Source organism: Nilaparvata lugens, chromosome 11, assembly GCF_014356525.2.
Source record: "Nilaparvata lugens isolate BPH chromosome 11, ASM1435652v1, whole genome shotgun sequence".
In the NCBI taxonomy this organism is placed as follows: domain Eukaryota; kingdom Metazoa; phylum Arthropoda; class Insecta; order Hemiptera; family Delphacidae; genus Nilaparvata; species Nilaparvata lugens.
In genome coordinates, this window is record NC_052514.1 from 33,734,673 (window position 1) to 33,747,765 (window position 13,093).

General features: G+C 32.5%; 1 protein-coding gene across 5 annotated transcripts in view; it reads right to left on the minus strand.

The window, feature by feature from the left end:
• Nucleotides 1–10,947, minus strand: part of LOC111055159 (spectrin beta chain) — a 156,604-nt gene extending 145,657 nt beyond the window's left edge. For 3 of the 5 annotated variants that reach the window (XM_039438264.1, XM_039438261.1, XM_039438265.1), the window contains exon 1: nt 10,791–10,947. The gene's annotated coding sequence lies outside the window, so the exon portion shown is untranslated. The remainder of the gene's footprint in view (nt 1–10,790) is intronic. The other 2 variants (XM_039438266.1, XM_039438263.1) reach the window with 1 other exon arrangement.
• Nucleotides 10,948–13,093: the final 2,146 nt, after the last annotated feature.

Below are 13,093 nucleotides of genomic sequence, written 5' to 3' on the forward strand. Positions count from 1 at the left end.
TAGCACTGCCAGAGAGGTTGTACTACACTACTCAAGGTTAATCTAATTGATTTTCAGATAACAGTACTGAATTTTTCTGCTCTACAACCAAAAATTCTATCGAATAACCTCAAAATGATGAATAATACTTACTCAAAAATAATAAAATTACTCAAAAATTTTCGAATTTATAGAGATTTGAGTGAAATATTTTTGTTTTTAAATATCAAAATTCAAAATTTTTAGTTCAGTCATTAGTTTTGAAGTGGAATCTTAACCTTATTCTTATTTGAAACATTTATTTGTAAAAATTTGGGAGAAGACAGTTTTGGGCTATGCCTGTTGTCTTCTCCCAATCATATTATATTTATTATAATTATGATCTGTAATTGCCAATGAAATTAAATAAATAAATAAATACGATACAGTTTTTTATCTATTCAACTATACAAGAGCTATCTCAATACTTTCATAGACTATCCTATAGTGGCATTCACTTCAAACTGTCAGCACCAGTTGACTGGAAAGCATTGGATGTTTCACATCAGGATTGCTGACAATTTCAAGTGAATCTCAGTTTATACCGAAAATTTAAAAAATTCACAAGTGAAAGCCAGTGATTATAAAGATAAATTTTAATTATAGGTTATTTCAATTTTCAAAATGCTATTTCAAAGACCGGAATAGGCAGTCATGCCTATACTGTAGAAGTCAGAAGAAGAAGTAGAGAAAGAAAAAGAAGAAGACAGGAGAAGAGGAGGAGGAGGAGGAGGAGGAGGAGGAGGAGGAGGAGGAGAAGAAGATAGGAGGAGGAGGAGGAGGAGGAGGAGGAGGACGACGAGGCGGAGGAGGAGGACGAGAAGAAGAAAAGAAGAAGAAGAAAAGAAGAAGAAGAAAAAGACGAAAAAGAAGAAAAATACGAAGAAGAAGAAGAATAAGAATAAGAAGAAGAAGAAGAAGAAGAAGAAGAAGAAGAAGAAGAAGAAGAAGAAGAAGAAGAAGAAGAAGCAATAGAAGTCTCTGTATACATTCTGCAGTAAAGTGTTCGCTATTTTCGAACTACAGACGATCCAAATATGAATCAGCATTTGAAACAAAAACAAAAAATACTAATAATAAGCGAGTGGAAACAAAATATGAATCTACATTTGAATCAAAAATTAAGTGAGTAGAACCAAAGTTCAATAGAAAAGAATTATTGAATCAGCATCTTGCTATAATTAGACATAACATCAATGCATAATTCCCATTCAACAAATACTGCCAGGTTTAAGTGATTCTCACAATAACCACACACCCACACGTCACCAAAACTTCTCGTTTAATTGATATTGCTGCCTTCAGAGAAATGGTGGGTGATAGAAGAGAAGTAGAAGAAGACGGAAAAGAAAAGACGAAGAAGAAGGATAAAAATATGAGGAAGGAGAAAAATATGAAGACGAAGAAGATGGAGGAGTAGTAGATGATGGTGTATGAGAATCAAGAGCAGTATCACGTTTAAAAATAGACGCATTATTGAGAGTGTTATGGCGGCTAGCTTCAAGCTCACTTGCTTCTAAAACACTAGACTACTGAATTCAAATCAAGCAGTGGCGGTGGTGGCAACATCTCCAGTGACGTTCACTTCATACTGTCGGTATTAATGAATGAAAAGGTTTGATGTTATTTAAAATAACAGACATCATTGTAGGAAAAATAATTTATCATCATTGTAGGACATAAATAATTTATTTATTTTATTTTACATTTAACAACAATACACACATCAAATACATGATTAGAGAAGGATCAACAGGCCTATAGTAAGTCCACGTTATAATGACAGTGGATAAAGATAGAAAAATAGCGATGCCGATTCTCTGAATTAATTAATTATATTTCTACACTGTCAAAAACATAATTGGCATCGTTGTGGACCTAGAAATGGATAGTACCACCGGCTTTGTCGAATGATAGACAAGGATATCAAAACCAAAGTTGATCAAATACTGTCATTATAACGTGGACCTCACTATAGCCCAAAACTGAGTGTAGTGAGTTTCAAGGGAATCTCACTATAGCGGTTAAACAGAGGCTGGACAGAAAAAGTAGCACTAGACTTCCTAGTCGAATTTTCTCCTCTCCTTTTTCATGTTCTATTTGTCTTCAAATTTTCCGCGCTTTTCCGCACTGCATCTCGATGGACAAGTAGCATAAAAGAGGAAAATTACTGTTGAATACCTGTCGGTTTTCCTTTATTATCAAAACTTGTTTTTCTGTCTCGAATATTAATTTTTCTTCTCGATTGTTTCTCATTCACTTCTTCCTTTCCCTTCTATTAGTTTGATTATCCTTCTCCAATTCAACTTGTATGATTACAATGTTTTTTCTTCTCTCTTTACTTTTTGGTAGAGAGTTAGTGGGGAGGATATTTTTAATATTCTTTCCGAAAAATGGACATTGATATGTCCAAACCTCCACCAATTTATGTAGATGCATAACAATATAATTATCTCAATATAATTAATATAATGTTATTATATTACAAATTGCTTTTTCATATCATATACAGTTCAATAATTATTTTCTTGGTCTATATTATGTAAATTCATCTATAATTTTGCTGTATTGTAAGCTATTGTGTATATAAGTGTATAAGCCAATATATATTGTAATGTACATAAATAAAGTACTCAATCAATCAATCACTCTTAGTTCGCTACTCTATTCGTTCTCTGCTTTTCCTTATTTTTGTCTATTTCTTCTCCACGTTGACATCATCATCCTTATTGTTGTCCATCATCCATCGTTGTCACCCTCTCTCTCATATCGGCTATCTCAAATCGGCTAGATTTCAATTTGTCCTGCCTATAAAATTAGATGAACATTACCTAGAAGGTTCCGTTTAATTATGTTTTAAATGTGTAAAAGGGAAGGGTAGAGTTAGGAAATATATGTTTTTGTTTTTAAATGGCAATAAGTTGATGGGAGTCCAGTCCACTCCCACAAGATGTCAAAATTATCAATCGATATTATAGCGTAATAATAATGAACTAAACAGTGACGATATCATATGAAATTGTTTGATAATTTTAGATAATAAACACAAATGACGAAAAGTTGACAAACACAGGACAAACTGAAATACAGGATCAAATGAAGCCATAAAATACTTTTGAATAAAAAAGACTAAGAAATTGTCAAAAACCACAGATTTATTGATACTTAGAAAGTCCGGTTTCGGTTATCACACCATTGTCAATTTCTGATGAACCAGAGTTTGACAAAGAGAATCTCTGAGTTTATCAGAGATTGACAATGGTATTATAACCGAAACCGGTCTTTCTAAGTATCAATAAATATGTGGTTTTTGACAATTTCTTAGTCTTTTTCATTCAATATGAATAATTACCACAATATCAACCTCTCAACTACACAAAAAGTGAAAAGATAAAATAATTTCTCTCTTTCTGTGCTTACTTCTCCTTTACTTCCCCAGAAGTTCCTCTCCGAGATTTTAACCTCATAATAAAGGATAGAATTGGTTAGAAATTCACGAATGACGCATCACCACATCTCAACTACTCTTAACTGATTAGCTTGACATTTTGTAAGGTACATAGATTCTTAATTTACCGAGGATGGTTTTAAGCCTATTTTAAATTCTTCAATATTTCAGTGGGTCAAGTTTTTAATTAGACCCTCGCGGAGCACGGGTTACCTGCTAGTTTATAATAAGTTGAACTTCTCATCCTCTTTGTTTGAATAGTCTCATTGATTTCATTGAAAAAATAATTAAAACTTTATACTGTAATTTAAGGAATACAATAATTTGTATCCAGCGACGCCTCAGAATTTATTTATTTTAAATGCAAATGACACTAATGTAATAACATTGAAAGATAAAATAATAAGATAGTCCTTGTGCTATTTTTCTTCCAAATTTATAGGTGAAAAAGTCCGAAATAAGGTTAGAATATCACGTGTACAATTTTAATAAAATTTCAGTCCAAAACAAAAATGAAAAACCATAAATTTTGAATTTAGATTGCTTGAATTAATAAATTAATTAGAAATATTACACTCAATTACCACTTGTAACGAATGATATTGAGTTATTTAAGAAAAATTTGGAACCATTCAAGCAACACAAACTCGTAAACACTAAAGCTCAGCTGTCTATCAATGGAGACAGAATGAATCAATGGAGTTTTCAATTCTATAGTTTAAAGTTTAAAAACGGAAAATTACAGTTTTAAAAACTTGAATCTATAGTAGGATTCACTGAACAGTCAGTATTCATCTTAAATACGTTAATACTTCCCATTGAAGTGAATCTCTGACAGTTTGGAGTGAATTTGATTATATCAAGAGGAAAGCAGACATTACAGCACGAGCACTTTAAAAGACAGACAATTGAGAGAACAATCAATTGCAGTATCTTACACAATTCTTCACTAGATCCGTTTATTTATGGAGGAGAGATATGATCTTTCTCATCCTTCTCGTTTTTTATTCACTTTTTCTTCCCCAGTATGTGCTATGCCGTCATTTGCTCATTGAATAATTTCTTGCCAGCTTTGTGACGTCAGTGGCTGTTAAGTGTCTGAACTGAATGGAGAAAGAAGAAAGAAATATTTTTGAAAAATTCTATCGTTTTCTTTTTTAGTTATTTAATAGCATCCAGAATAGTTATTGCTATGTAATGGCGTTCGGAAAGCATTAATTATTATTAGAAGTCTGATGACCAATCATAATTGTCAAACAAGCTACTTTTTAGAATCGTTCTGATAGGTTTAAACCTGCTAAATAACAAAGCTAAGAACGTTCTTACATACATTTATAAAACAGTATTTAATTTGAGGGTTGAATATAGCTGGTGTCAAACCTGTCATGCAGTGTACCGATTTTACTCATGTCCGATTTTTCTGTTGTGTGGAGGGGTGTTGGTAGGACAAATCACATGACGGACATGTGTGGCATTCTAGGCCATTCTCATCCGTCATCGGATCGGAGTGAGATCGGTTGCTGCAAGACAGGTGTGTCCCCGTCCCCGGCTATATTCAAGTCACAATAAAATGCTCCATATGCACAATTCTCAACTCACAACGCACAGTATGCTTTAATACAATGTTGTTTGTAGTGAATTGGGGATTGAAAGATCTCACAATAACGTCAATTAAGTTGGAAGTTTCGAAGGTTATTTTCATGCATTAATTACCAGAAAATAAAAAAGTAAGAACATAGAATAAACAATCTATATAGAAATCTATCATAGAAAATCTGTACAGATATTATCTGATAAGAGCTATAGGAGAAAAGTCTTACATCGAGATTAACTTCAAACTGTTCTAAATTCATTATCGATAACAGAAATGCATCTCATTTATCCAATTCAGACAGTATCACGTTCATCTCACTCTAGAACAATACAAAACACAAAACTAATAGAAGCATGAAGCAGAAAACCAGAAACTAGAAAACTCACCACAAACGAAAAAGGAGGAAAACAGCAATAAAACGAGAAAAAGAGTTAAACAAAACAAGGATAAAAAAGGCCAAGGGCAATGTCCGATTTGAATGGAAGATGATAAGAATCACTAGTACAGGGTAGGGAAGCAAGAAAAAAGGGATCACGGAAATGAAAATTGCGGAACTACGGTAGCGTGGTGGGCCGACAATACTCCTATAGTCAAATTCACTACAAACTATCGGAATTGGTTGAATGGGAAAAGAATTGATAATGATGTTGTCTCGAAGGAATACGAACACTGATGTAAATCCCACGATAAAAGTAATAGTATACACCTCACCCAGTTATTACAGTCAACCGCACGGAAATAGTCCGATGGAATTGGAATAGCTGAGTATCTACTCATCCCACCCCACCACACCAATAGACTTTGCCAATTCGTCATGTGTATTATACAAAAATTAGGCTATACTCCGTACAAAATAACTTTGGACTTGGGATGGACATGCGCAGCAGAGAAGGCATTCTGAGGTAGGGATACAACGGCTGTGATGTTACCGTTTTGAACCGGCCAGCATTCTCTAATTTCTAGAGAGTATTCAAGCGCTCATGACAAACTTACGGAATTTCCTCTCTGAAAGCCTGCAGTCGACTGACTCTAATCCACAAATTGGCAACTGCGCTTCTACCTATGACTCTATTCATCAGTGTAATTGGATGATCTCCCTCCATTTCTCTGCGCTGCATATTCCTCAAAGTCAAAAGTTATTTTGTACGGAGTATAATTCTCATTTAAAATCAGCTGTGGACAACGTTCATCAGCTCTTTGCACTCATCTGTTCCAATTTCCATCGGACGGACTATTTTGTGCGGTTGACTATAGTGACTGATCACGTGATCTGGAGCTTGCAATAGAATGAATACATTACAGAATTTAGAACGGGTTTGTAAAAAGGTTACTACATTGTATACATTTCATTTGTATCATCCCGTAAAAACAATCTGTTTCTCCATGCTATAAAGACAAGTAGTAAGACAAGTATACATTGCTGTAACACATCCTATTTGTAGCAAATAACGAGCCTGTAATAACCTTCACACTACATTTAAATTGCAACGTTTTACCTAGATGGGACGACAAAGTAAGACTATAATAAATAGGTAATATTATATATCTACCCTTGAGTATAAAGTACAGGTAGCTACTAGGTACAGTATAATTATTGGCACAGTTTAGTATAGTTGAAACAGTATCTACTGTAGTTGGTAGTAGTATAGGTATAGCATACTGTCCTTTGAATGAGTCATCAGGTTAGCCGGCTACAGAGAGACTCACTTCAATCTGACAGTATTCCTTGTAGGTAACATCAATGCTTTCAATTGAAACAATGCTGACAGTTTAAAATTAATCTCAGTATCTCACTATAGCAGACTATTTATGAGCACATTTGGCAAGGTAATAGAGTGAGAGGGGAAATAGAGGTCAATGACCTCTTGTCACGTCCAGTGTGCACCGCTATGAGAGACAAGAAAGGAATAATAAATAGAAAAAGGAAGAGAGAAATGAATATAAATAGGGAGAAGAAGAGACAAAATGTAACGATAGGAGAGGTACTAACATGGAACAATGGAAAGAGGAACAGGAAGATGTAAAGGAGAAGATGTGAGGAGAGAATACATAAGGAAAATTATAGGTGGGTGGAAGAGCAGGAAAAGATGAATAAATGGTGTAAATAGGGCGAGAAAATATTAACAGAAAAAGGAAGTAATATATTAAAATCAAGAAAGAGGTACAGGAAGACAGAACCACAGAATAGGAAGAGAAAGAGGGAGATGGAAAAAGTGAGAGGCGAAAATTAAATAATTGAGAACCAGAGATAGAAAGAAGAAGGTCAAGAAAATATTAAGGCTGTGCAAAGGCTAAAAATAATCTTTTTACTGGTGATATTTTTTAAAGTTTTTCGATTTGTAAATCATCAAGCTATCAAAATGAAAAAGTTTTCTCAGGAAAACATTTTTTTCCCGATCATTACTTTTTGAGATATGAGCGCCTGAAGTTTGAATTTTTGGGACAGAACATTTCAAATTCGGTAAGATATAAATCCATGAGATTTAGAGGATATATTCTTCATGGTATTTTTGTTCAAGTAAAACAAAAATTTTCTGAAAATATCAATTTTTGAAAATGTTATTCAATTTACCAAAAATAACTCAACTAAAAGTTATTTTTAGTAAATTGAAAAAGTACCTTGAAAATTAATATTCTCAGATAATTTTTGCTTTACTAGATCAACAATACCATGAAGAATCTATCCTCTAGATCCCATGGATATATCTCTCATCGAATTTGAAATTTTCTGTCCCAAAAATTTAAACTTTAGGCGCTCATATCTCAAAAAGTAATGATCAAAAAAAAAATGTTCCCCTGAGAAAACTTTTTCATTTTGATAGCTTGATGATATACAAATCGAAAAACTTTGAAAAATATCACCAGTAAAAAGTTTATTTTTAGCCTCTGCACTGCCTTAAAAGAGGAAGAAGGAGGTAAAGTGAAGAGGAGGAACGAGGAGGAGGAGACGAACAAGATCAATGGTAAAATTGATAGGAAGTGGAGGAAGAGGCGGAGATGAATAAATACAGACGAGAATACGAGCAGAAAGGGGAAAAAGAAAGTTGGATGAAAGAAAGGAGAAGGAAGAAAACAATGTGAAGAATTGGAGGAAGTACAGGAAATAAGGGAGATGGAAGGAATAAAAAGTATGAAAAAACAGTAAGTGGAAGAAGAAATAAATTATGAAGGGTGAATAGAATGAGAAGAAGGAAGTGTAGAAGAGAAATTGGAAGAATATGAAGGATGAGCAAATATGAACAGATAAAGAAGAAATGGAGTGAAGAGATGAGAGTAGAATGAACAAGAATATGAGTAGGAGGAGGAGGAGGAAGAAGAGGAGGGGAAGGAGGAACAGCAGTAAGATGGAAAGATAAATTGAAAATTGAAGCATTTTTCGTATAGTGCGGTAAAGACAATGCAATCCCACCCATTAGAGTATCTCTCAATATTGGTAGCTTGCCATAATACTCACTAAACATGTAATGTAAACTGTATTAAAACTATCCACCTTTTTCAAGAAAATGACAGAAATAAATTTTTAGTAGAATTAGAATAATAATGTGCCGAACCTTGAACCAGCTAGTGAATAGGTCAATCATAGAAAAATGATCCAAGACAAATAAACTGTACTAATAATTACAGTACTGTAAGCGCATTATAAGTACTGTCAAGTTATAAAAAGAAGTTTAGATATGAATCTTCTTGAGAATAGTATTAATAAGACAAAAGCAAAGATCAGCCTCAACTTTCACCCCCAACCTTATAATAAGTTCATAGATAATACAATAATTACAAATTCAATATTACTTTGATCCAGTATAAACTGATCAACATATATATTATCAATAATTGATTCATCCAGCATCCATACATTAGAGAACATTGATGTGTCATGATGGGTTGAGTTGAGGTCAACGACTGAAAGTCAAATTCAGGTCAATTACTTACTGGAAGCATCTACAGAGAGGGACCAATCTAGCAACAGCTCTTAATAGATTGACAGAGCAAAAGAATGACCTAATAGCACTGGAATTCCAACAATTATAGAGCATAAATCACCAATTACAAATGAGATTCCTGCCCAGTAAATAGGCCTACATTCATTTGAAATGTTTGGTTGTCTATTAAATTAATATAGGTTGAGAAATTTGGGGATGACCTTTTAGTCTGCAGGAAATATTTTGAATAAATAAATCATTAACCATTACTCATAATACATTAATTGCCATCAAATTACTATAATGGTCATTGAAACAAGAGCCATAAAAAGCTGGAAATTCCCAACGATACACTAATTTACAACAAATATTTTTAAACCGAGGCTACTACATACGTTGACTAAACTAGCTTCTTTTTACCATAGGCATTTGAAATTTTTGTCATTGCTGTAATATATTTTTTAATAAAACGCTAAATACATACCGATGTGTTCAACAATACCTAGAGATTCATTAGTTGACTATTAAAGGTATTATTTGGATTATCGTATTTTAACAGTAGGCTACGCTATTAGCTATAAAATTCATTTCACAAAACTATATCAATTTGTGACAGGCTATATTTTCAATATGGATAATAGGTACACCAGATACGCAACTGTTCTCTTCATGACTCTCATAAACAAAGAACCAAATCTGTAATGTAAAGATTAAACTCTCTAAAAACAGATAGAAAATTGAAAAGCTTTGCATAAATATTGTTATGAAATGATAATAAGTAATAAATTCAAAAACCTAACTAGAGCGCCAGATTACGAGATTACATGTTTTGCATGTATGCATGAAAACAAAAATGGATAAAACATTTTTTACATAATCAATAATGTAAAACTAATCCTATTAGTCTATAATTGAAAACCATAATATTGATAGACAATATCTGGATGATTACAAACAATAAATCAGATAAAAACCAATTAAATTGTAATACTATTTTTACTAAAAACTGTACCGACCTAACCTCAATTCAAGATTTTTGGTCTGAATATAATAGAACCAACTACGTGACGTCAAAAATAATTATTGATTAAGCAATAGAATCATGTCAGAGTAAATAACAGAAAATTTTTTAATGAATAGTAGTTAGTACATTCAATTCACAGCAATATCAAATCATGAGCGGTGTAGTTTGTTCAATGGTAACATAGCGGCTAATGCCACTAATGCTCAAGAAAAATTATACAACTGTTTTCCAATGTATTTTGTTTTAAATAAATTCCAACTTGAACCTAATTTGAAGGCTAGAAAAAATACATCATAGTCAATTAAAATTATAAGCTAAATCAATGGCAGCTCTCAGTTTGTTGCAAACGCCGCATCAGAAACATAGACCAAAAATAGCATTCGCGATTAGGTTAGCTTTTACATCGACTCAATTATTAGCAAACTTACGCCTCTTACGGTGAGTACATAAGATTGGAAAATTATAAAGGAGACTAAGATGAGGTTTGTATAATATTTTAGACCCAAAATATGAGTGTAAGTACAGTATCAGATCGTTAGCTAAGATATCTAGCCCAAGTACATAGGTTAGTTTCCATGAGAGTTATATTGCTCCTAGCGTGATTTGACATGATCATTCGTGAAATGTATGTTTAAAAGAATTGGAAATAAAAAAATATTGAAGATTTGTTATTTATAAGACAAATCAACCTGACAAAATTCAATTTTGGTTTACAAGAGCAATGTAGAGGACTTGACCCCGCCATAACTTATTTAGAATCTAGGTAATGCAAAAAATTGTACTTGCCCTTCAGTTAAAATCCTTATTCACTGTGAATCACAAATTTTCAACACAAAGCACACACAGAAGTTTCGAACACAAATAACTACAATTCACAAACCACATTCGAAACTGTCAGGTCTCAAGTATCCGTCAACCAAGAAGCAGGCAGACTGACCGACTGCAATGTCTCGTATTCATTACTGCAATTTAGCCGGCGTAGGAAAATAGTTCCAATATTGATCATCAATTTACATGTGAAATGATGATCAAATTGTAGTAGAATTCTAACAACAAGCTTAAAATTCGATAATTTTTCGTAATTTAACTCCATGAATGTCTGTTATCTTAAAATTCATGTACCTTGATTCATCAGTAAAAGCGCATTGATATGTAAAAAATGATGTCATCGTCCTCTTTTGATTACCGTACTGACGGTTGACAGTACTAACTGTGGGCGTTGTCTATTGGGGATGGAAAATTGAATTTCAAGGCTTTAAAATCGACTAATTTTATGAATAAAAATGAAAATTCACAGTTTCTAAGAGATACATGCATTTAAAAAATACTTCCTTCAACTCTAACGATATTTCTTTCCAAAATAATTGAAGACGGTAGCCTACCCGTCGCATTTCTTGACAGCCACCGTCTAAAAAGTGGATGTCCTGGTTGAATAATTAAAAGGGGCGCAAAATGTAATCAGTTTTTTCATGTTTTTCTGGCATCTTTCAAATAAAAAATATTTTTAGAAAAATAACAGTCAAAAAATCAGTTATAATATTTGGCAAACCAATACCGTCTATAAAAAAATACAATAGACATACCGTTACTAAAAATAGTAGGTAACTTACTATAAGAGATTATTTATTTTTTTTAAAATGATCAGTCATATTCAACAATAACATTTTTAATTCAGTTGCAATTTTGTAGAATCACTTTACTTTTCTATAGCTTTATAACTCAATTGCAGTTTTCCAATAACCAAATAAAACTTTCATTTAAACAAAAATGTATACAGAGCACAAACAGGGTGAACTTTATTATATAATACAATAATGTTGTTATATTTTACATGATAACCACGCAAAAAGCCAAAATTTTTGAGAAATAAAAATCGTTTTAGCTTATATTAATCAACAACTAGTTCCATAAAACCTTTTTTCAAGAATTCCTTTTTGTTTAAAAATACAAAAACAACTAGTTTTGGATGTTCAATTAATGTTTAAGTTTTCTCAAAATAAACTATTATTTTTAATTAACAGAATAATATCATTTAATACTTTTTCACAAGTGCTTCTTCTTATTTTCAGATTTTTTAGATTTAACATTTTTTTCAAATAATGATTGGGTTGTTATTTTTCACATTGTTACCGTATGTTTATTTAGTTTTGAATTCAAAAGAATGTGATGGAATTCCTCCTTTGAGTTAAATTTCTCACTATCATATCCAAATTCCAATATTGACATATATTACTTTCTATGTTTGTGTATTTACAGTATAGTTTGAATTTAGTCTAATATGTCAATATTAGATTTTGGACATACTGTAGTGAGAAATTGTACACAAAGGAGGAATTCTAGATTACGTTCTATGTTTGTGTATTTATAGTTTAAATAAAGTCTAATATGTCAATATTAGCTTTGGACATGATAATAAGAAATTGAACTCACTGGAGGGATTCCAGATTTATTTGCTTTCAAAACTAAATAAACATAATATGCTATAAACATCACCTGTGAAAAATCACAACCCAATTGATCTTATAGCCCAGTCAACGAAGTGTTATAGAGGGAAAAGTTTGGAAGACAATTTTTGACCCCGCAGTTCTGTTTAGGATAGTTAGGGTAGTGAGGAGGTAAACATATCAAAAGTCCCCACCCCTACCCCTAGTCAAAAATTGTGTTCAAAACATTCTCTCCAAATTCCTTTGTCAATTGGTCAATTTCTGCATAACTGAAGATCTCACACTCAACACTGAAGCTGCTGCAACAGTCGTGGGGATGTGCGTAAACTTGTGAAATTATACATCAAATTGGAGAGAATTTATGCTCTATAAGCTTATGATCAGCATGGATTTTCCCCATCAATATTCAAAAAGTTATAAGAGCAAAAAAAGCCAAAAATTGAAGGAAAATGCGATTTTTCAAAAATGTCACATTTTTTAGAGCGGATATCTCGGGAAATGAGAGAGATATAGAAAAAGTTGTTAGATCAATATTGTAGGAAATTATGTAATTATGCTTTAATTTCCTATAGAATAGTCATGTCTGTAAAATACATAATTTCCGAGTTATATGTGAGAAACCAAAAAATGGTACCTTTGAATCAC